Source organism: Hakea prostrata, chromosome 10, assembly GCF_041222555.1.
Source record: "Hakea prostrata isolate BN-2017 chromosome 10, UWA_Hpros_2, whole genome shotgun sequence".
NCBI lineage: Eukaryota > Viridiplantae > Streptophyta > Magnoliopsida > Proteales > Proteaceae > Hakea > Hakea prostrata.
In genome coordinates this window covers 26569831-26593051 of record NC_142609.1, presented here as the reverse complement: position 1 = coordinate 26593051, position 23221 = coordinate 26569831, and the positions used below count along the sequence as shown (strand labels likewise).

The 23221-nt window shown below is 41.5% G+C and overlaps 1 protein-coding gene across 1 annotated transcript in view; it reads right to left on the bottom strand.

The window, feature by feature from the left end:
* Window positions 1-2303: 2303 nt before the first annotated feature.
* LOC149002375 (membrane protein insertion efficiency factor) overlaps window positions 2304-23221 on the bottom strand; it is a 35432-nt gene continuing 14514 nt past the window's right edge. Inside the window, exon 7 of the transcript XR_016170147.1 lies at window positions 2304-2555. The gene's annotated coding sequence lies outside the window, so the exon portion shown is untranslated. The remainder of the gene's footprint in view (window positions 2556-23221) is intronic.

The following is a 23221-nucleotide window of genomic DNA, read 5'->3' as shown; positions in this document are numbered from 1 at the left end:
TCAGCTTCCGGAGATCCTAAACAACGGAGCAGTGGTTGAGTTGTCGATTTCTTGTAGAGTCGACCATCTCTGATTGTGTATCAAGCAACTCTATATTTTGGTTGACCACAACACTACCTAGCATTGAGAGCTCAACAACTTGTGTTCTACCTCTAAAACTGTGAGCATTCACTGACTTGACTGTTAGAGGCATTCTCGACTAACCTGGTTGAGCATGTTGTTTTGCAAGTTAGATTGGCTTGTACTGACGAATAAGTTTTTAGAGCAACAATTCTTGGCTCCATCTGTGGAAAATCAATCAAGAAGCCATGGTGGTACTTAGATCTGAACTGCAAGCAAGAAGCCAACACAATGACCCTGAAACTCATGAGACCAACAAGAGGATGCGTCATGAGTGTGAGAATAATCTCCTACTCGTAACAACCCACCTCTTGGCTTGTCCAACTAGAACCAATATATGAATGGATAAATATGACAAATTGCAAAGCCAGATTTTGGAACTTAAAGATTTCCTTAGGGCCAACATTTGTCAACAAGGGATTCTACAAGGTCCCAATCCTTTCCTCATTGAGCAACAAAGGGATCCACTGCAATTGCCTCCTGATGGAAGGCATGAAGATATGGAGTCCAAACAAGTCAACGGTCGACCCCCTCCGCTCGACCGTCTTAAAGTAATCAAGCCAAGGGAAAAGAAAAGGTTGGTGATCTAATTCGAGCAGCACGCGAGGGAGCATCTGTACATAACTTGGACCCTCCCTTCGATGAAGAAAGGGATGAAAGTGAAGGCCGTGAAAGATTTGACGCTGGAGGTAGTCGACCACCATTCGAGCATAAGGAAGGCATGGGCGGCCATGATGTGCCAGGAAAAGGAATTGCTTATGTTGATAGGCGATTCGAAGAACTAGATGAAAAATTGAAGAAGTTGAAAAAATACTGGAGAGAAAGACCTATATTCCGTCCTTAATCTCAATCCATCTGTCTGAGCTATCGACCTATATTCCGTCATTAATCTCAACCCATCTTTCTGAGCTATCTTTGAAGCTAACATCCCTAAAAGTTTCAAATGCTTGACCTTCATGGTGTTCGATGGTCTCAGGATCCAAGGCAACATATCATGCACTACAAATTAGTGATGTCTTCGTACAAGAATGGCGAGGTGGCATTGTGTCGAAGTTTTCCAACTTCACTAACCAGCCCAACATTCCATTGGTTATTAGGGTTGAAGGACGGGTCGATCTCAAATTTGACCGTCTTGGTCGAGTCTTCTTATCACATTTCCGAGCCAGAAATAAATACTAAGAAAATGAAGGATATTCTCTTTTTGGTGCAATAACGCCACTCAGAGTCGATCAGATATTTTGTTCGTAGATTCAATAACTTGACCATCCATATTGAAAATCTTGATGAGGGATAGATTTTCATACTATGTATCAAGGCATCACAAATCCATTTCTGTTGAAGAATCTCATGCATGACATGCCTAAGACAGAACCCATACCGCCCAATTGTTGCTACAAGCAAGCAATGATCTATGAAGCAATTGAATCTAGAAGAGAGAATAAAGAGCCTGCCAAGATGATTAAAGCCAGTAAAGATAAGCCCCAACAAAACAAAAGCTTGGCCAGAACCTTAGATGGGAGTGGTCGGACCCAACCCCAAAAACAGTTTCCAAAAAGAACGTTCATTCCCCTCAATAAAGTCGGTCAGAAAATTTGATGTAGATCAAGGGATAGGGCCTTCTCAAGTGACTGAGCGAGCTATAATCTAAGCATGAAGAACTAGATAAAAGTAAGTATCATGACTTTCATAAAGATCACAGTCATTGGACTAACAATTGCAGGAAAGTTAAGGCGGAGATTGAATAGCTTAGATCCCAAGGACACTTGAAAAAGTATGTTCGGAATAATAAGCCAGAGGGAACTCAATCACTGCTCAGAGATAGAAAGAGAGCAAGATCAACCAGTAGAGAAAGACATTGAAGCCTAACCTAAGTCGACCAAGGTCCAGAGGGGCGATAATTGAAAGAGAAGGTAGACTCCAATCTATACAATGCTCAGTGGTCCAGCTAAGGAATCTATCAAGGAGGCAAAAAGAAAAGTCTGATATGTGGGCAATTGTCACATCCCCCCAGCCGGTACCCTATCTGGATTACCCGGGGAAGTGATCCATAGCCCAAAAGATCAAGTTTAGGAACGATCATATCCATTTAGCACAATAACATAATCAAAAGCAAGAACAAATTATAATGTTCAAATAATTTATAATAAAAGTCAAGAAAGGATCTTAGAAGGATCACAAAAGAATATCAGAGTGTGGAATAACAAGATACCAAATCAAAAGACAACTATAGAGTATAGCGGAAATATACTCCAGAACATATGCGGAAGGTAGATCGAAATCTAAGTAAAGCTCTAAGCTAATACAAATAAAGTAAAAGATAAGTCTAGAAGAAACAAGAGAAATCTAATCCACATCTTAAGTCGGTTCTTTTTCATCTTCTTCACCTTGCGCTTCCTTATATGGACCGTCATCGTATTCCAAACCTGTAGAGAAGTCTAACAACAAATATGGTACAAAAGGAGTGAGTTTCGAAAGAAAACCCAGTTAGGCAGTTAAATCCATAATAACATAAATGGCAGGATTTCAAAACAAACATAAATGCAATATGGTATGAGACAAACAATGAATGTATGAATCTAACTCTATGTATGCTGGTCTCTATTGGTAGACATGCTTTAAGTCATAGCACCATACTTCTTTGGGAAGGTCTCATCACACAACGCCTTTTGGTAGTGGGTCCGGCATCCCTCGGGTCATTCCATGGCTGGGGGTATAGGTCACTGCTCTCTCACATCACCGTTTGGTCTAAGTACTGACGCATGTCAGGGTAAAAGCCTAGCCAAATGCAAGTCTTCTACTTAGTTATATTAAGTCAGATCCAGACACGTCCATTCCTCGCCCCTGGCAATCCTTTCCGGTATCCTTCACACTAGAGTCCTCATAGTCCCTGACTACGGACTCATCAACCCTATTGGTTATCCACATATGGTAAACGATAAGCTCTCACGTCCTCTCACGTGTTGGTTACCGGTCTTGAGCGCCCGTGAGCCCAAGTCTGTCCATATGCAACCCTACCAACCCTACCAAGAAGGTCCTAAACAAGTATATATATCATATTAGGAAAGAAACCTAGAAGGAAAGATATCAAAACATCCAAAACAGACCAAATATGAGGTTGCTGTCCTCATTGGTTGATAGACTTGGTCTACTGCCTCAGTCGACCAATGAGTCGACCAACAGAGACAGTGGCCTTAAAAAATCAGAGTTTTTAGAATATAGAATCGAATTTGATGGTTCAAAAGGGTACTAAACAAGGGGAAAACTACTATGGCAGTATACTAGTATATAGAGGACTTCAAAACACTAATCAAATCAAGTCTTCAACTTACAAATTAGGAAATAAAAGTTACCATAATTAGATCAATCATGGTTCTTGAAGAATTCATAGTAAAAATCATGGATAAGAACAATAGGATGATGGATCATTGATTGTGATAAAGAAATCATGAAAAGCATGTAGATTTTCAAGAAAAATATATCTAAGACTGAAGAACATGAATCTAAATAAGGAAACAAAACTTACCATAAATGTATCAGTCATGGTTTTCTAAGAAAGCATGGTATGATCAAGAAGAAAGAACTAGAGATTGATAGGTTACAACTCTTGTAATGAAAACATAGCGATTGACTACTAATATGATCAATAAAACAGATCTAAGAAGATTAGAATTTGAATCTAAAGATGAACAAAGACAAGATCATGATTTAGATCATGATTCCTTCAAAAGCTTGCAATGATCATGATTAAGATCATTGCATTAGCCATTAATGTAAAACCCAGCCCTAACCTTGACCCGGAAACCTTGTTATTTATAGGTCCGATGACCCGGAGTAAAGTAAGAAGTCAGCTTTGGGCCATCCCAGTGGAGGACTTGGTGTCTGGCTTTGAATCCATGAAAGTTGTTGATGAAGTTCTATTTATGGAAACTGAATCTTGATGAAGATCGGATTAGTTGATGGACTTGGAGTGCTCTCTATCTTGGTTTGAAGGCATTTCTACCTAGTAGGTAAGTCACTTGACTTGTGTGCAAAACCCCTTTAGGATTGGATTTGATCTGGGCCTTCAATTCCCTGTTTTGGTCTTGCTGTCAGCATTGGTCGACTGATTGGTCGACTGGGCCAGTCAACCAATCCACTCGACCAATGAGTGCTGTCTTTGGCAATTAGGTTTTTCTTGCTCTATTTAAGTCCAATCTCGAGTCTACTTCGTATTTGCTGCCTCCAAACTCTCTGGAACGAACCAAAGACCTCTGCAAGTCATCTCCCTTGCATCCTTGGTGTTTTCTTGACGGATCTTCGTCGAAACTCTTCCTTTTGCATCAAAAGGTATGTCTACTCTCTCTTCTTCTCTTCCATCTTTGTTTTTCTTTCCTTTTTGAGTTGAGACAGTAGAAGAGATGTTGCATTCTCTGTTGCAAACATCTCTGAACATGTTCTCATGATCATCCTAAGGATTTGAGGCTAGAACAATGATCTTAACCATGATCATTGCAAGCTTTTGAAGGAATCATGATCAAACCATGATCTAATCTTGTTAAACTTCTGATTTGAATTCTGATCTCTTTGGATCTTCGATATTGATCATGTTAGTAGTTAATTACTGTGTTTTCTTTCCATGATCCATAATCTATCAATTTCTAGTTGTTCTCTTCTACCATACTATGTGTTCTTCATGAAGCATGGTAGTTACATATATGGTAGGTTTTATTTCCTTATTTAGATTTATGCTTCTAAGCTTTTTCCTTGAAGATCTAAGTATGTTTTCATGATACCTTTACCTGAAGCAATGATCCATCCTCCTATTGTTCTTGTCTTTGATTTCTATTTCGAATTCATCAAGATCCATGGTTGATCTAATTATGGTAACTCTTTGTTTCCTAATTTGGATCTTGATATCTTGATTTGATTGGTGTTTTGAGGTCCCCTATATGTTAGAATATTACTGATGTAGTTTACCCCTTGATTAGTACCCTTTTGAACCACCAAATTCGGATTTCATATCTTAAAACTCTGTTTTTTTTTTTAGGCTACTGTCTGCATTGGTCGAGTTGGTCGACTGGACCATCCACCAATCCACTCGACCAATGAGTACAAGCAACTCGGGAATTGGTCTGTGTTGGATGTTTTGGTATCTTTTCTGTTAGGAATCTTTCCTAATATGTTGTATATACTTGTTTAGGACCTTCTTCTCAAGTTTGCCAAGATCTTACTTGATTTCTTAGGATTCCTTTGCGAGTTATAAAAGGTAAGGATGGTTATTTCCTTAATTACATAGATAGCATGAATCTAGTTTCTATATTTGAATATCATTGACATGTTTCCTAAATTAGATTCTTACAATGATATACTATTGTTGCATAACTTTGATTACAGTAGCATTACTTATTCATATTAAATTGATTCATGTATGATTTACTTACCAATATTATACAAGTGATTGTAATTATTGATTTCTTTCCATATATGTGATGATATGAATTGATGCATGTGTATGCTTAAGTATGGTTTGGAAAGGAGAGGTGTCCTTTTGACACTTCTGTCCTTGGACTACTACGGGAATATTATGGGATGTTTCCGGAGATGCCCTCTGGACACCTTCCTAAACTGTTGGATGACATATCTAGGATTGTCTAGTAGTGTTTGGCTAGGATGTCCTGTTATTTCAGACCCTAATTGGAGGGGTATTGAGACCGAACGACCCGTGGTAGCAATGGGGATTCATGGGCGCTCAAGACCGGTAACCAACCCGTGAGAGGACAGGAATCACATTGTGGGGGCCATTTATTGGTAGGGTTGCATATGGTTAGACTTGGGCTCACGGGCGCTTAAGACCGGTAACCAACCCGTGAGAGGACGTGAGAGCTTCCCGTTTACCATATGTGGATAACCAATAGGGTTGATGAGTCCGTAGTCGGGGACTATGAGGACTCTAGTGTGAAGGATACCGGAAAGGATCGTCGGGGACGAGGAATGGAAGTATTTGGATCCGACTTGATGTAACTAAGTAGAAGACTTGCATTTGGCTAGGTTTTACCCTGACATGCGCCAGTATTTATACCAAATGGTTGTGAGAGAGTGTGTTGACTTAACCCCCTGCCATGGTTTGTCCTGAGGGATGAAGGACCCATTACCAATCGGTTGCTCAAGACCGGTGAAATGATCCGTGAGAGAATCCAAGATATCTTAAATGGTTGAGGATGTGAGTGGACCTTCCTAAAGAAGTACGGTGCTATGACTTAAAGCATGTCTGCCAATAGAGACCAGCATACATAGAGTTAGATTCATTCATTCATTGCTTGTCTCATATCATATTGCATTTATGATTGTTCTGGAATCCTGCCATTTATGTTATTATGGATTTTAACTGCCTTACTGAGTTTCCTTGAAACTCATTCCTTTATTGTACAATGTTTGTTAGACTATCCTGCAGTCTTGAGTACTATGACGGTCCCTATGAAGAAGCGCAAGGCGAAGAGGCATATCTCCGGGGAAGGTGATTGCGGTTACCACAATTACATCGAAGATCCCGCGAGTGGTTATGCTCCGTACGATGAGATTTACACTTATAAGGATGTTGTCTATAAAGTGGAGAACAATTTAGTTACCCATTGTACTTGCTACTGGGATTAGATTGTGTCTAGTTTATTCTTTTAGAGCTACTTTTCCGCTGGTTGTAGAGTGGGATATTTGCCTCACTTTACTTATCTGTTTGACACTCTGATTATATCTATCATTCTGATTCATTTATGATTCATTCTTTCTTCATTGGATCTATGGTTTATCTTCCGCACTTTTATTATGATTGTTCATGATTATGTTATTGTTTATGTGGGAGGTTGATCACTCGATACCCGATCTTGGGCTGTGGATCACACTCTCGGGTATGCCGGATAGGGTACCGGCTGGGAGGGCGTGATGATTGGTATCGAGCCCAATGTTCGAGGAGATCCTAACTACAAAAGACAATAACTGAACATTCCTGAGTCATTGATCTGAAATGATGACTCTTCTACTCTTAGAAGTGAATAATAGAACGCTGAATTAGAAACTTGACCTTTGAGGCATAACGAGAACATTTCCGAATAACATACCATAATTATACTTGAACAAATGTCACTAATGCAAGGAAAAGAAAGGTGCATAACATACAATAATTAAAGGGAGACAAAATGAACTTCATTAATTTCAAAAGTTTTTACAACGATTACATCCGAAATGCATAAATGGAAATCCTAAGGTACGGTCTATCTAGGTGATCTTCTCGATCTCTCGTATGCTCGAACTCCTCCGCTAGCCGAGTCACCCGATGCTCTATCCTATCCCGTCGTGACTCCATCCTCTCATACATCTGCTCTGTCCGACCTCCATTCTCTCTAGCATGGAAGTCATCGATCTCATCTGTGCTCCAAGATCCGAAGTCTCCGGAACTGCATGTGAAGGGCCACCCGCCTCGAAGTGTGATGAAGGAAACTCGTGATGCACGAGCTCGGCCTCGTGCATATCTGCATCATCTCCGGCCTGATCATCACTATCGGGACCGATATCCTCTCCTCCATCCTCCGACCCCCGATCCTCATCCTCCGATTCATCATCATCCTCACCCTCCGGACCAGGAGATCTCTCCGATCGCTGTAATCTCATCCGACGAATGGTCCGAGTCCCAATAGAGTATCCCTGCGAACCGGTGTCCATTGGTGTATCCTCAAAACTCACCCCGAAATGCCCGAAGATCAAAGTCGGTAGCCTCCCATAGCAAAGGTTCCGCATGCTAGGCCGCAGAACTAAGTCCAAGCATGACCTGCTGAATGATGTAGGAGAGATCGATCTCGAAGCCCATGTAGATGCGGTAGATGACTAAGGCCTCCATCACCGTGACTTGATGGTGATGTCCGGCTTTCGGCATAATGTTTCGGCCGACTATGCGACCGATAATCCGTGCGAGAATCCGTCATCCGTCCGCTGGTCCACGGAGTGAAGCATCGACGGCTATCCCATAGCGTAGAGCATATCTCGAGTAGCTCGTACGGCATCGGATGGCTGTCCGGATCTGCTCCTGCAGGTATCCACACACACTGCCTGTGGATAGTAAGGAACCCGCAAGATCTCGGCCCGGTGTCCGGGTAGAGAAGCGAATCCGAGTCCGGAAGACCACGCTCCCGAGGACAAGTCTAAGTGGATGTCCTTGGCCTCGAGCCTCCTCTGTGTAGGTAAGGTTGCTTGAAGAACAACCTCACTAGTTCCGGGTATACCGGCAGATCCTCGGTGAAGAGATGAGTCCACCGCAATGTGTCGAACCTCTGCCGAATCCTAAAGGCTCCGAGCTGGCGTAAGTGAAGTAGACGTCCCATCTCGATAGTGCGATGGCGAAGTAGGCCTCGTACGGGAACTCGGCCCGAGGTGTGTCAAACATGTCCGGTCTCCTAACCTCCCGTCTAGGCTCGAAGGAACTCGACCTCTGCCCCTAAGAGCACCTACAATGCGACCACAACCTCTACCTCGTCCTCGCCCTCCCCTCTGCATAGTGGGTATCCGTGAAAGAGACAACAAGAGACAATTCCAATTAGTGCTAATTTAAGATTTGAGCCAAGGGTATTCGTTTTTTTGGATTCAAATTTGGGGAATTGATTTGAATATACTGCATGCGACGGATCTGTCTATGGTTTGTTTGATGAAATCGATCGAACTTGGTTGCGAAATTCGCGAGATTTGTTTGCATTGGATTGGATTTTGAGTTGATTGTAATCATTGTGGCCTCATGTCTCTGGCTGGCTTTGTCCGTGGTTTCGCGGTTTGGGCGTTTTCTGTATCGTTTGGCGTCCATTATGTTAAAACTTGTTGTCTATGCATGGCATTGTGTTTATAACCTAGGGAATATGTTTCTAAGCATTCCTAAGCATGATTTCTAGCATTGGATACAAGTAAAGCATGGTTTTATTGAAATGCAAGCATGAGAAGATGAAAATGGAAGAAAGAATGAGAGATTTACCTTGTTTGTGAAGATTGTGTGTTGTGGTGTTGTTGTTGAAGCACCAAATCACCTCAAGAACACTTGTGAGAACTCTTGGAGACTTTCCCTAGAGCTCTCTCACCTTTGGAAGAAGTTAGAATGAGGTTGGAATGTGAAAATGAGGCTTATAATGCGAATTTTCGCATTCTGTCTGCATTAGTCGACTCATTGGTCGACTGGGTCAGTCGACCAATCACTCGACCAATGGTCACAGAGGGATTTTTATTTGCGGCAGCAGCTGCTTGCTGCTGCCGACGGCTATGATAATGCCATGTCATCAGTGTTTGATCGAACGGCTGAGATTCAAGTTATTAATTTTTGTTTTTGCATTTTAAGGGTTTAACTTATATTATTTACAAAGAAAGTCCTTGGTTTACCCGACTGCCAAAACCCTCCCTCATTCTCCCCGACGCCATTTGGGAGCACCCTCTTTCATTTGCCTCTCACCGATGCCATTAGGAAGCATGATTTTGGAGAAATCAGAGCACCGGCCGTCATCGGTTGCCGTTGAAATGTTGAGTCGTTCCTGATTATGGTGATCTCTTCCTGAGTCGCTTCATAATTAGTCTTTTCCTTTTTTCATTTCATAAATTGTTTGCCTCTTTTAGTTACATTCATTTTTGGGTTCTGATTCCTGGGTTGTGGTGATCTCTTCTTCAATTTTTGGCGAAAATTTATAACGGTTCCTTTGTAGTCTGCAAGGTTTGGGGATTATTTTCCTTTTAGAATTAGAGTCTCTTTTTCCCTTTAGTATCTGCTTCTTCGTTTCATCAGTTCTGAATTTAAAAAGTTAGTGAGAGCATGGAGCTTCTTTCCGAATTGAGTTTGGGATTCATAAGATATAGAACTTCATAGTTTTGGAGCCGATGGTTTTAGTTAATTATGGATCTACGATTTCTAATGGGTTATTTAGGGTGGAACGAATTTTTAGTGACTAAAATTGGTGGCTCTGACAGGTGATTTTTTTCAGAACATAAAAGGTTGTAACGAGTAAGGACTCTACAATGCGTGCACCATCGCTGCTTGCTCAGTGCCTACCTGGTCTGGTGCCAGACGATCGTTCGAGTCATAGCTTCTCTACAATTTGGGAAAGGGAGGTGCAACCACCGTCACCCGCAGTTGAAATTCTACCTTCAAAGGTGGCTTTCTTCTCCTCCCAAATTACCTTTTCTTGTTTTGAATCACATTGACTTGCTTGATGCTTCAGGACTGGGAGATTTATGTTGTTATACCTTGTCTAACACATTGAACATTAGAATCGTTGTTTGCCCTAAAATCAACAGCACCAGCAGCGTCTGACGGCGACGGAAAGTTGTCGAGAGGAGACGCCGGCATCGTTGTCTACGACTATCGAAGATGAAGGACTTACTTTGTAAATTAATATAAGTTAAATCCTTAAAATGCAAAAACAAAAATTAATAAATTGAATCTCAGCCGTTCGATCAAACACTGATGACATGGAGCTATCATAGCCGTCGGCGGCAGCAGGCAACTTCTGCCGCAAATAAAAATCCGTCACAGAGACCTCAATTGCTGTTGAATTTTTGGAAAATGTGATTTTTGCCTTATGGATTATTGTTTGATGACTATATGGATATATTTGAGCATGATTTAAGTTTTCAAATCATTTGGACTTGTGGTTTATGTTGAAACTTCGAAATTCGGTATTTTGATGTTCTCGGTTTTGCAGAATGGTTACTCTGAGAAGTGGGCGTGGTGAATCCAGTGGTCATGGTGGTGGTGAGATACCTCAGGGAGGTGGTGAAATACCTCATGGTGGTGGTGAGATACCAAATGTTGATCAGGGTACTCATGAGATACCTGGTGCCCCGAATGTTGGAAGTTTTCGAGATATTGCCAATATTATGGGCAATATGATGCGGCGACAAGCGGCTCAATTCAACCGGATGTTGGTGGGTTTCATGACTCGCATAATGAGACCCGGGCTGGTGCTAATGTGAATCCTCATGCCGCATCCTGAATGCGGGAGGTTTAGCTGGAACTCCTCATACTCGCTTGATGGAGAGTTTTACGCAAGATGCAAGTACCCACTTTCACCGGAGTTACCAAGGACCCCTTGTTTCCCAACAAGTGGCTTCGTGAGTTGGAGAAGGCTTTCCGACATCCGCAATGCTCGGAAGCTCGAAGATTTTGTTTGCTTTGAACGAAGTTGCAACAAGAAGCCGATGCATGGTGGATCTCCACTCGGCTGTTTTGGAAGGTTTGCATGCGGGAGTTGTAACTTGGGAGTTGTTCAAAGAGGCTTTTTGTATGAATTACTTTCCCGAGGCGGTAAAAGATGCGAAGGAAGCTGAGTTCATGATTCTTACTCAGGAATCTCTGTCCGTGTTGGAGTACCAACGAAGTTCGAAGAGCTTCATTTCTTTGCTCCGCATTCTCTCGAAGGATGACCTCGCAAAAGCAAAGAAGTTCTTCAAAGGACTGCGCCCCGCCATTAAAGCTTACCTCACAGTCCAGCCTATAGTGAGCTATGCTCAAGTGGTGCGAGAACTCGAAGAAGTTGGAAGAAACAGAGAAGGAAAGTGCTTGTGTGCGAAGCCCGGGCGATCAAGGAATTCTAGTTTGGTGGATCGTAATGACCGTCGTTTTGTGAGACCTACACCCTACCCCACTCCTACCTTTCGGGCTAAGAGTGTAGGTCGAACACGGGTTTTCAGCAGCCCGGCCGGTTTAGACAAGATGGCGGAAACCGACCACCACCGGCAAGTGCAAGTGCAAGTGCAAGTGCAAGGCCTTTTGTTCGGGAAGCCCTCTGTTGCAGCCACCCCTGTTGGATCCAAAGCAATCCTCGTTTGCTTCTACTCGCAAGCAAGCTGGTCATTTTGCTCGTGCTGTCCGGAGCGGCACTTGCCCAAAGCCTTGCCCCGGCTGGTGAAGAGTGCTCCTGCTCCTCCCTCCGGTAGAGTTTTCGGTATTTCCAAGGTCTTGAGCAGGATCCAAGCCATGATGTGATTACGGGTACATTGTTAGTTGCTTCTATTTCCGCATTTGTCTTATTTGATACGGGTGCATCTCATTCGTTCATGTCATCTCGCATTCATCAAGAAGACTAACCTAATCCTCGAGAAGTTGTCTAGTTGTTTATTGATTAGTACACCTCACTGGTCCTGTTGTGAAACTAGATAAGGGGTTATCTAAATGTCCTGTGTTGATTGGTGAGAAGAACTTGGAAGCCAATTTTGTGATTCTTGACATGAAGGACTTCGATGTTATTTTGGGAATTGATTGGTTGACAACACACAAAGCCGTGTTCCTTTGTTCCTCAAAGAAGATTCAGTTCCATATTTGTGGAAGTCCGGTCTTTGAATTTCGGGGTGAAAAGAGAAGGGTTTGTAAGAAGGTGTTGTCTGCACCGATGCAAGTCTATGCCCTAGTGGATGATGCTTCATCCGAAGGCAAGGGTATAGTGGAGAAAAGAGTCGATGAAGTCGAGTTGTCTGCGACTTTGTTGATGTCTTCCCCGATGATCTATCGGGAGTGCCTCCCGACGGGGATGTCGAGTTTTCTATTGATCTCGTCCCTGGTGCCGCTCCGGTATCTAAAGCTCCGTATAGGATTGCTCCTACTGAGTTGAAAGAGTTGCAAAATCAGTTGAATGAGCTCATTGATAGAGGTTTCGTACAGCCTAGTGTGTCACCTTGGGGAGCTCCGGTCTTGTTCGTCAAGAAGAAAGACGGTAGTATGCGCTTGTGCATCGACTACCGTGAGTTGAATAAGTTGACTATCAAGAATAGATATCCGCTGCCCGGAATTGATGATCTCTTCGATCGGTTGAAGGGTGCGATTGTGTTCTCAAAGATTGACTTAAGGTCCGGATATCACCAATTGAAAGTGAAGTCTAGTGATATCTTCAAGACAGCTTTCCGAACGCGGTATGGTCACTACGAGTTTAGAGTCATGCCCTTCGGATTGACCAATGCTCCTGCGGTGTTCATGGACCTCATGAACCAAGTATTTCATGATGTGCTTGATAAGTTTGTGATTGTTTTCATTGATGACATCTTGATCTATTCGAAGAGCGAAGAAGAGCATGCGAGTCATCTAAGTTTCACTTTGCAAAGGTTGCGAGAAAAGAAGTTGTTCGCTAAGTTTAGCAAGTGTGATTTCCGGCTTAAGAGAGTGGTATTCCTTGGTCATGTAGTTTCAGCCGAAGGTATTCATGTCGATCCCGAAAAGGTCCAAGTCGTGGCTGATTGGGAAAGACCTAAGTCGAGAACGGAAATAAGAAGTTTTCTTGGATTGGCGGGTTACTACCGAAGGTTTATTGAGAACTTTTCTCGGTTGGCTGCTCCTATGACTAAGTTGACCAGGAAAGAAGAAAAGTTTGTTTGGTCCGACGCTTGTGGAGAAGAATTTGCCAAGAGTTGAAAGATAGATTAACAAGTGCCCGTGTTTTGACTATACCCGATAGTTCGGTGGTATGACGGTTTATACCGATGCGTCAAAGATTGGTTTGGGTTGTGTACTGATGCAACATGGCAAGGTCGTAGCCTATGCTTCTCGGCAATTGAAGGATTATGAGCGGAATTACCCCACTCACGATCTAGAACTTGCTGCCGTTGTCTTTGCTTTGAAGATTTGGAGACATTACCTTTACGGTGAGAAGATTGCCATTTTCACGGATCATAAGAGTTTGAAATACTTCTTTACCCAAAAGGAGTTGAACATGAGACAAAGGAGATGGTTGGAACTAGTCTCTCGATTATGATTGTGATATTCAAGATCACCCTGGGAAAGCAAACGTTGTTGCTAATGCTCTTAGTAGGAAGAACCAGAAGAAGACTTTGGATTTGAATGCGTTGAGTTTACCATTGTGGTCTTCTATTGAGAGTTTTGATTTGGAAATCGTCCCTGAGAATTCTGATTTTATTCCTTCTGCCATGACGGCAAGATCTGGTCTTAGAGATAAGATTGTTGCTCTGCAGAGTTCCGATCAAGAGTTTTTGATCAAAGTTGAGAAGATTTCTTCGAATCCTGAGTCGGACCCCGACTTTGGTATATCCATGGATGGTGCTTTGTTGTTTAGAGGAAGACTGTGCGTGCACAAAACGAAGAAGTTAAGAAAGAAATATTGAAGGAAGCACACCACATCAGTCTTTACTATACACCCGGGAAGCACCAAGATGTACAAGGACTTGAAGGAACATTTTTGGTGGATTGGTCTAAAGGCGGATGTTGATGATTTTGTTGCCAAGTGTGAGACTTGCCAACGTGTGAAAGCCGTTCGACAACCTCCATCTGAATTACTCCAGCCCCTTCCTATTCCTAGTTGGAAGTGGGAGGATATCTCCATGGACTTTGTGACTAGCTTGCCTCGGACAAGTAAAGGCAACGACACTGTGTGGGTGATTGTTGATAGGTTGACCAAATCAGCCCATTTCATTCCTATGAAGATCACTCATACTCCGGATAAGCTAGCAAGGCTTTATGTGGATAATGTGGTTCGTCCGCATGGTGTGCCATTGAGTATTGTTTCGGATCGTGATCCTAGGTTCACCTCAAGGTTTTGGAATAGTTTGCGAAGGCCTTGGGAACCCAATTGAACTTGAGTACAGCTTCATCATCCACGGTCGATGGACAATCCGAGCGGACAATTCAGACATTGGAAGACATGCTCGGATCTTGTGTGGTGGATATGGGTGGTAATTGGGATGAACACCTAGCTTTGGTTGAGTTTGCCTATAACAACGGTTATCAAGCAACAATAGGCATGGCTCCATTCAAGGCTTTGTATGGCAAGTACTTGTAGGACACCTTTGTCTTGGATCGAGACAGATGAAAGAAAAGTCTTAGGTCCCGAAATGATTGAAGCTACGAGTGCTATGGTAGATATGATAAGAGAAAGGATTAAGTTTGCCCGAGTCAAGACAAAAATCTTATGCTTGATAAGAGAAGGACCGATTTGGAATTTCAAGTTGGAGGGAAAGTCTTTCTGAAGGTTTCACCAATGAAGGGTGTGATGAGATTCAATGTTAAGGGAAAGCTTAGCCCTCGCTACATTGGACCTTTCGAGATTTTGGAAAAGGTTGGACTTGTTGCGTATCGATTAGCATTACCTCCGCCTCTTGCTGGTGTTCACAATGTGTTTCATATTTCGATGCTCCGAAGATACATAGAGAATCCGGAACACATTTTGCAGCAAGCACCTGAAGGACTTAGTGCTGATTTGACCTACGATGAAGAACCGGCCGAAATCTTGGATAGGAATGGACAAGCAGCTGCGGAATCGCACCATCCCTTTGGTGAAGATTCGGTGGAAGAACCATACCCCTGAAGAAGCTTCTTGGGAGAAGGAAGAAGACATGAAGGAGAAGTTTCCTTACCTCTTTGGAAGCACAGGTACGCTTTCAATTTCGAGGACGAAATTTCTTTAAGGGGGGGGAGAATGTAAAACCCAGCCCTAACCTTGACCCGAAAACCTTGTTATTTATAGGTCCGATGACCCGGAGTAAAGTAAGAAGTCAGCTTTGGGCCATCCCAGTGGAGGACTTGGTGTCTGGCTTTGAATCCATGAAAGTTGTTGATGAAGTTCTATTTATGGAAACTGAATCTTGATGAAGATCGGATTAGTTGATGGACTTGGAGTGCTCTCTATCTTGGTTTGAAGGCATTTCTACCTAGTAGGTAAGTCACTTGACTTGTGTGCAAAACCCCTTTAGGATTGGATTTGATCTGGGCCTTCAATTCCCTGTTTTGGTCTTGTTGTCGCATTGGTCGATTGGTCGATCGGGCCGTCGACCAATCCACTCGACCAATGAGTCTTGTCTTTGGCAATTAGGTTTTTCTTGCTCTATTTAAGTCCAATCTCGAGTCTACTTCTTATTTGCTGCCTCCAAACTCTCTGGAACGAACCAAAGACCTCTGCAAGTCATCTCCCTTGCATCCTTGGTGTTTTCTTGACGGATCTTCGTCGAAACTCTTCCTTTTGCATCAAAAGGTATGTCTACTCTCTCTTCTTCTCTTCCATCTTTGTTTTTCTTTCCTTTTTGAGTTGAGACAGTAGAAGAGATGCTGCATTCTCTGTTGCAAACATCTCTGAACATGTTCTCATGATCATCCTAAGGATTTGAGGCTAGAACAATGATCTTAACCATGATCATTGCAAGCTTTTGAAGGACTCATGATCAAACCATGATCTAATCTTGTTAAACTTCTGATTTGAATTCTGATCTCTTTGGATCTTCGATATTGATCATGTTAGTAGTTAATTACTATGTTTTCTTTCCATGATCCATAATCTATCAATTTCTAGTTGTTCTCTTCTACCATACTATGTGTTCTTCATGAAGCATGGTAGTTACATATATGGTAGGTTTTATTTCCTTATTTAGATTTATGCTTCTAAGCTTTTTCCTTGAAGATCTAAGTATGTTTTCATGATACCTTTACCTGAAGCAATGATCCATCCTCCTATTGTTCTTGTCTTTGATTTCTATTTCGAATTCATCAAGATCCATGGTTGATCTAATTATGGTAACTCTTTGTTTCCTAATTTGGATCTTGATATCTTGATTTGATTGGTGTTTTGAGGTCCCCTATATGTTAGAATATTACTGATGTAGTTTACCCCTTGATTAGTACCTTTTTGAACCACCAAATTCGGATTTCATATCTTAAAACTCTTTTTTTTTTTAGGCTATCTTTATCGCATTGGTCGATCGATTGGTCGACTGGTGGACCGATCGACCAATCCACTCGACCAATGAGTACAAAGAACTCCAGAATTGGTCTGTGTTGGATGTTTTGGTATCTTTTCTGTTAGGAATCTTTCCTAATATGTTGTATATACTTGTTTAGGACCTTCTTCTCAAGTTTGCCAAGATCTTACTTGATTTCTTAGGATTCCTTTGCGAGTTATAAAAGGTAAGGATGGTTATTTCCTTAATTACATAGATAGCATGAATCTAGTTTCTATATTTGAATATCATTGACATGTTTCCTAAATTAGATTCTTACAATGATATACTACTGTTGCATAACTTTGATTACAGTAGCATTACTTATTCATATTAAATTGATTCATGTATGATTTACTTACCAATGTTATACAAGTGATTGTAATTATTGATTTCTTTCCATATATGAAGTTACCATATATGTGATGATATGAATTGATGCATGTGTATGCTTAAGTATGGTTTGGAAAGGAGAGGTGTCCTTTTGACACTTCTGTCCTTGGACTACTATGGGAATATTATGGGATGTTTCCGGAGATGCCCTCTGGACACCTTCCTAAACTATTGGATGACATATCTAGGATTGTCTAGTAGTGTTTGGCTAGGATGTCCTGTTATGTCAGACCCTAATTGGAGGGGTATTGAGACCGAACGACCCGTGGTAGCAATGGGGATTCATGGGCGCTCAAGACCGGTAACCAACCCGTGAGAGGACAGGAATCACATTGTGGGGGCCATTTATTGGTAGGGTTGCATATGGTTAGACTTAGGCTCACGGGCGCTTAAGACCGGTAATCAACCCGTGAGAGGACATGAGAGCTTCCCGTTTACCATATGTGGATAACCAATAGGGTTGATGAGTCCGTAGTCAGGGACTATGAGGACTCTAGTGTGAAGGATACCGGAAAGGATCGTCAGGGACGAGGAATGGAAGTATTTGGATCTGACTTGATGTAACTAAGTAGAAGACTTGCATTTGGTTAGGTTTTACCCTGACATGCGCCAGTATTTATACCAAATGGTTGTGAGAGAGTGTGTTGACTTAACCCCCCGCCATGGTTTGTCCCGAGGGATGAAGGACCCATTACCAATCGGCTGCTCAAGACCGGTGAAATGATCCGTGAGAGAATCCAAGATATCTTAAATGGTTGAGGATGTGAGTGGACCTTCCTAAAGAAGTACGGTGCTATGACTTAAAGCATGTCTTCCAATAGAGACCAGCATACATAGAGTTAGATTCATTCATTCATTGCTTGTCTCATATCATATTGCATTTATGATTGTTCTGGAATCCTGCTATTTATGTTATTATGGATTTTAACTGCCTTACTGAGTTTCCTTGAAACTCATTCCTTTATTGTACAATGTTTGTTAGACTATCCTGCATGTACTGAGTACTATGATGGTCCCTATGAAGAAGCGCAAGGCGAAGAGGCATATCTCCAGGAAGGTGATTGCGGTTACCACAATTACACTGAAGATCCCGCGAGTGGTTATGCTCCGTACGATGCTTAGTCCGACTATTGAGTGGAAGCGTCCTTGTGCCATTTATGAGATTTACACTTATAAGGATGTTGTCTATAAAGTGGAGAACAATTTAGTTACCCATTGTACTTGCTACTGGGATTAGATTGTGTCTAGTTTATTCTTTTAGAGCTACTTTTCCGCTGGTTGTAGAGTGGGATATTTGCCTCACTTTACTTATCTGTTTGACACTCTGATTATATCTATCATTCTGATTCATTTATGATTCATTCTTTCTTTATTGGATCTATGGTTTATCTTCCGCACTTTTATTATGATTGTTCATGATTATGTTATTGTTTATGTGGGAGGTTGATCACTCGATACCTGATCTTCGGGCTGTGGATCACACTCTCGGGTATGCCAGATAGGGTGCCGGCTGGGAGGGCGTGACAATTAATCCTTAGGAAATCATGAGAGACGAATAGAAGGATATTTGCAACAGAGAATGCAGCATCTTCTCTACTGTCTCAGCCCAAAAAGGAAAGAAAATCAGAGATGGAAAAGAAGAAGAGAGTGTAGACATACCTTTGATGCAAGAGGAAGAAGATTACATGAGTTCTAGTGAGAAATCAACCAAAGATGCAAGGAAATTGATTAGAATGGAGTTCTAATTTGTTTCAGAGGCTTAGGAGGCAGAGGAGACGAAGTAATCCCGAGATTAGACTTAAATAGAGCAAGAAAGACCTAAATCTGCAAAACAGATCTCATTGGTCGATTGGATTGGTCTACTGGCTCCAATCGACCAATCAGTCGACCAATGGAGACAACAAAGTACAGATTGCACTGTTTTGTTCATAACTTCTTCGTTTGAAGTTCGATTGATCCGAAATTCGAAAGGGAACTTCACACAAACATACAAAGACTATCTAGCATGAATTGGACATCATCCATGGTCCAAAAATCAGTACTTTATAATTTGGGAACATGAGTTTCTAAATTGGAAACAACATGGTTCTCATAGCAAACTCACCATGGATTCAAGGGAAGAATTAGAGAGAACAAGGCTTCACTCTAATGGAATATCAAGAACATATCAGAGGCAAGAATAACTAAATAGAAAATCAAAAGAATACTAATCCTAAAATGAGAGGAATCAAAAATAGAAACTTACTAGAATGCTTATATCAATGGTCAACATAGAAGGCTAAAATGGCTAGAAAGAAAGGGGAATTGATTTGAATAGATGAAATACATTAGAACAGTAGTAAAGGCGAAGATCAACATGGTAAACATTAATTTGAAAAGAAGCTACAGTTGTGAAACCCAACCCTGACCCTAATCCGGAAACTTTGTTATTTGTAGGTCCAGTGACCCGAAGTAAGGCAAGAAGTCATCTTTGGGCCATTTCTGTTGAAGACTTGATGGCTGGATTGGAATCCATGAGTGTTGATGCCAGTGTCCCAATGGTGGAAACTACACCGGGATGAAGATTGGATTAGTTGATGGTCTTCGAGTGGTCTCTATATTGATTCAAAGGCATTTCTAACTCCTAGGTATGTCACTCTAGAGGTGTGCAAAACCCCTTGATGTTTGGACTTGATCTGAGCCTTCAATTCCCTGTTTTGAAGTTGCTGTCTTGATTGGTCGACTCATTGGTCGATTGGACCAATCGACCAATTGATTCTGTTTTTGAAATTTGAATCCTGTCTCTTCTATTTAAGTCTAATCTCGGGAATACTCCGCCTCCTCTGCCTCCTAAGCCTCTGGAACGAGTTAGAACCCTAATCTAACCCATTCCCTTGCATTCTTTGGTGATCTCTCGCAAAGACTTGAAGAATTCTTCATCCTCCTACAGCAAAGGTATGATTTCACTCACTCTTTCTTCTATCTCTGATTTTCTTTCCTTAATTCTGTTCTTCGTTGAGATCAGGAAGAAGATGATGCACTCTTGCAACCATCTATTCCATGATCTCATCATGTTCTTTAAGATCCATGATCATCATCATGATCTTAACTTCAGCCAGTGGAATCTTCGAAACCCTAACCCTAATCCTTTGAAACCCTAACCTGTGAGATCGTCTGGAGAGCTTTTGGTAACCTCCCTTGTGAAGGAAAATCTTCTTGGGTAATATTGAGTTAACCTAAACTTCATCATTGAATGACCCTTCTTGTTAGTTTTGGCTAACAATTTATCTCCCTTCATCCAGAGCTCTCAATTAATTTCCGAGGGAACCAAAAAGGGTAAAACCCTAATTTCTTGGGTAAGATCCAGAACCTCTAGTTTAATCATGGTAACCCAATCAATGTGTTTTCTTTACTATATCTGTAATCCTCATATCCTAATTCTTGAATCTTTGATTATAATATTTTTCTCTCATAATCTATGTTTAACCTAGTAGGTTAACCTTTGTGTTCCTAGGTTATAATTTGGGAACTTGATTTGATTTATGATTTGATATCCTCTATACCCTAGAATACTACCATGATAATTCCCCTCTGATTTGTACCCTTTTGAACCATCGAATTCGGTTCTGGATTCTCAAAATTGATTCTTGCAGCCACCACTTTATGCTGCATTGGTCGACTCATTGATCGAATGGTCCAACAGACCAATCAATCGACCAATGAGTACAGCAACCTCATTCTTGGTCTGTTTCGATTGATTTATGATCTTTTCCTTTATGCATCTTTCCTAACATGTTGTGTGCACTTGTTTAGGGCTGTCTTCTCAGGTTTAGTCAAGATCATACTTGATTCTTTAAGATCCTATCCAAGTTAGAAGGTAAGGACAGTTAATTCCTTAACTACATAGATTGCTTGTTCTCTAGTTCTACTTTATGAAACTATGAGATTACCTACTGTTATTGTATTTTAATTCTGATCTCCTACTGTGGGAACAATAACACTTGTTTATATCATCTTTTTCATTATTCATGTTATATGAATTACTTATTACTGCTTAATCTGATTTTGCTTTTACATTCTCTTTTATATGATGAACTACTTGTTGTGTATGTCATGATTGATCTGAGAATGTGTTTGATTAAGTTTGGTTTGGGATTGGGAGGTGTCCTTTTGACACTTCTGTCCTTGGACATTATCGGAAATAGTATGGGATGTTTCCGGGGTTGCCCATCGACGCTTTCCCGAATCAATGGTTGTTATACCTAGGGATGTCTAGCAGTGTTTGGCTAGGATATACCCCTATTATATCAGACCCGATTCGGAAGGGTATTGAGACCGAACAACCCGTGGTAGCAATGGGGATTCACGGGCACTCAAGACCGGTGAGTTATATCCGTGAGAGGACGGGAATCACATTGTGGGGGCCATTTATTAGAGGGTTGCATATGGCTAGACTTGGGCTCATGGTCGCTCGAGACCGGTGAGTTATATCCGTGAGAGGACATGAGAGCTTCCCGTTTACCATATGTGGATAACCAATAGGGTTGATGAGTCCAGTGAGTAATATCCGTGACTCTAGTGTGAAGAATACCGGAAAGGATCCTGAGAGGGGAGGAATGGAAGTATCTGGAACTGACTTGATGTAACTGACTAGATGACTTGCATTTGGCTAGGCTTTTCCCTGACATGCGCCGATACTTATGCCAAATGGTTGTGAGAGAGTGTGTTGACTTAACCCCCTACCATGGTTTGTCCGAGAGGGATGCTCGGACCCACTACCAACAGGAGCCGTATGCGTGACCTACCCAAAGAAGTACGGTGATATGACTTAAAACATGTCTACCATAGAGACCAACATACATAGAGTTAGATGCATTCATACTTTATCTGTTTCATACTGAATTGCATCATGCTATGTTTTGCCACATGTTTTCTATGATGTTATGGATTAACTACCTTATTGAGTTTCTTTGAAACTCATTCTTTTTTGTATATTCTTTGTTTAGATTATCCTACAGGTACATATTATTATGACGAGCAGTACAGTGAAGCGCAAGCCGATGAAGCGTATTACACGCAAGGTGCCGGCGACGATCAAGATTATTCTGATGATCCCTCGGCGGATCAAGCTGCGTACTACTTTTGAAAACAGCATAGAGTTAGAACGAATTCATTGGATTGACGAAATCCATACTTATGAAGACGTTATCTATAAACTAGAAGACGCTTGATCTTAGTTTATTTCTCAGTACATTTATTTCAGTTGTAATTCCTTTTGATTTTCATACTACGTTCCGCTATATTGGTGAAGTGAGTTTCCGCCTCACTTTACTCTTTTTGATATCATTGGATGTCTGGTATCTTTTTCCTCACTCTGATTATACTGAGTATCCATTATTGTTTTGAACCTTTGTTTATAATATTAAACCTTGATTATTTCCTATTTATGATTATGTTATTGTATATGTGGCAGGATGATTTCCTCGATACTTGATCTTTGGGGCTGTGGATCATACTCTCGGGTATGCCAGTTAGGGTACCGGCTAGGAGGATGTGACAACAGTAGAATGATCATGCTGTCTAAAACTCGATCAAAATCAATGAAGAATTGAAAAGATTCACCATGTGGTTTCAAGGAATGCATAGAGTGATTGGGGGTTCACTCTAAGACATAAGGAGATTAGAGTATAGGTAGTTATAGTAGTGTAATACCTTCTCCACAATCAAAACATCAAGATAGAATAGTAAGAAGAAGAAAAGAGAGAAGAAGGAGATAGAACACTTAAATCAAGGTCCAATTTCAAGGTGTAACATTAAACTAACATTTCTTTACCCAAAATAGATAGGGTGTCCTGGCTAAGTTTGGGCTGGATTTCACAGCAATGCTGAGGTCGAGAGGTCAGAATCTAAGGTAACAACAGAGCCTATTACTTCCTCTAGAAAAGACATGCAAGATATCAAGACTCCCATGATGATGCTTTGGTGATCAAGGTGATATTGGCCGGCAACGAGGTTCATCAGGTTT